The sequence below is a fragment of the Mus pahari genome, chromosome 17 (genome assembly GCF_900095145.1).
Source record: "Mus pahari chromosome 17, PAHARI_EIJ_v1.1, whole genome shotgun sequence".
Classification (NCBI taxonomy): Eukaryota; Metazoa; Chordata; class Mammalia; order Rodentia; family Muridae; genus Mus; species Mus pahari.
In genome coordinates, this window is record NC_034606.1 from 21,887,932 (window position 1) to 21,890,076 (window position 2,145).

Here is a 2,145-nt window from a genome sequence, read left to right on the forward strand (position 1 = left end):
AAGGAAGGAAGGAAGGAAGGGACCCATATTATTTTTAAAGAAGTACAAATGGTCAATAAGCATCTTAAAAAGCCTTGAACGTCTTTAGCCATCAAAAAAAAAAAATTCAAAATAAAACTACTTTGTCATTTTGTTTCATTCCAATCAAAATGAATACCATAAAAAAAAAAAAAAAACAGATACTAACCATTTTTGGCAAAGATGTGGCAAGGAAGAGCTATTATTTATTGCTGCTGGGTGTATAATTTAGAATTTGTATGGTGGTTTCGTTAAATATTAAAAATGGAATTATTCAGCTATAACACTCCTGAGATGAATCTATGGGCTCTATGACCTATCCGAGACACACACATTAATGCTCAGGGTTGCACTGTACACAGGAAGGAAATAGAACTGTCTAAGGGACCACCGACGAATCAATACCTGGATAATAAAATGTGGTGTAGATAAAGAATACAGTGTTATTCCAGTTGTAAAGAAAAGTGACGAGTTTGCAGATTAATGAATGAAATTAGAAATAGTTTTATTAATGGAGGTAATTCGGACTCAGAAAAGTAAGTGTATAATGTATATATTTATATGTGTAAATGAGAGTATAGATTATACTGCGGGAAATGAGCCAACAGAGTGGACATAGAGGCATTTAGGAGAAATCAGTCACAAGCAACATGAAAGAGGACAGGAACTGTGTGTGTGTGTGTGGGGGGGGGTGGGGGTGAAACAGGCTGAGGTAATGTCATTGGGATGGAAGAGAAGACATGAGACAGAGATTCAGCAAAACAATTCCTGCTTGAAAAATGCCAGAATTAAACCAAGCACTATATCATTTGCTTATTAAAATGTATTTATTTATTTTTACATTTAAAAACGGCATAGGTCCAATTAGGGCATAAATAAAAACTCTACTTCATCAGCCATAACTTTTCACAGTCCTGTGATTTTTCAATGAGAAATGCATTCTATCATTAAAAAAATATTCACGTTATCGTCATGATAAAGGAATGATGGGAGTGGACTGAGGAAGAGCCGCCTGTGGAGCCAGCTGTCTGGAAGAGAAATCACTACAGGCTCCGCACTCCCTGAGGAGGCTGAAAGCCTGTTCCAGTGGATTAGCTCTAATTCAGCTTAAGGCAACAGGTGACAGTGCCTTGTTCAAAGCAGTTGCTGAGAACAAATATTCGATAAGGAAGCACACAATACAAGTCACTCCTGTCTCAGCCACCCAGTCAGCCGCAGTCTCAGCCAGACCTCGCTCCTCAACTTGGCAGAATTGCCTACAGAGATACATCGAATCCCTGATTGCTGTTTTCCAAAAGTACAGTGGGAAGGATGGAAACAGCTCTAATCTCTCCAAAGCCGCATTCCTTTCCTTCATGAACACGGAGCTGGCCGCCTTCACAAAGAACCAGAAGAAGCCTGGGGTCCTTGACCGCATGATGAAGAGGCTGGACCTCAACAGTGATGGGCAGTTAGATTTCCAAGAGTTTCTCAATTTTATTGGCGACTTAGCTATAGCGTGCCGTGAGTCCTTCCTCCAAACTTCCCAGAAGCCTATCTAATCCTCTGTTCCCTTCCAGCCAGCCCCTCCCCCAACCCCATCCATACCTGCATTGAGCCCAGCACACCTACCATAACATGCAACCCACGCCTATTGGCGAAAATAAAGCAATGCCATTTTTTTAAAAAATGTTAAAAAAAAAAAAAAAGAGTCAGAGGGAATATTAACCAGAGCCAAACAAAAGCCCAAAGGATAAATAACATAATATATTAATGTTCAATTCTATTTATCTGTTAATGTGGTAGTACCATCAACATGTCTCCCATTCACCTGTGGCTACTTGTTTTGAGAGTTCTGGCTTCAGTTAGGACCACCTAATGAACCCAAAAGTTTTGCCACTGTGGTCAGGTAAAATAAACCCAAGTACTTCTGTGTATTTTCCTGGAGAAATGGCTCCAGCAGGAAGACAGCATCTGGTCAAATATTTGAAGTTGATGAAACAATGAGGGGTTGATGAGAAGCTATTGGCAGCCACCAGTAAGATTCCCATGGTCCCAGTAGGTATGGAACACTTAAAGCAACAGTGTGTGTGTGTGTGTGTGTGTGTGTGTGTGTGTGTGTGTGTGTGTGTGTTCATGTGTGTGTGT

The 2,145-nt window shown here is 40.3% G+C and overlaps 1 pseudogene; it reads left to right on the forward strand.

Moving 5' to 3' along the window:
• Positions 1-1,559, forward strand: part of LOC110335105 — a 5,307-nt pseudogene extending 3,748 nt beyond the window's left edge.
• Positions 1,560-2,145: the final 586 nt, after the last annotated feature.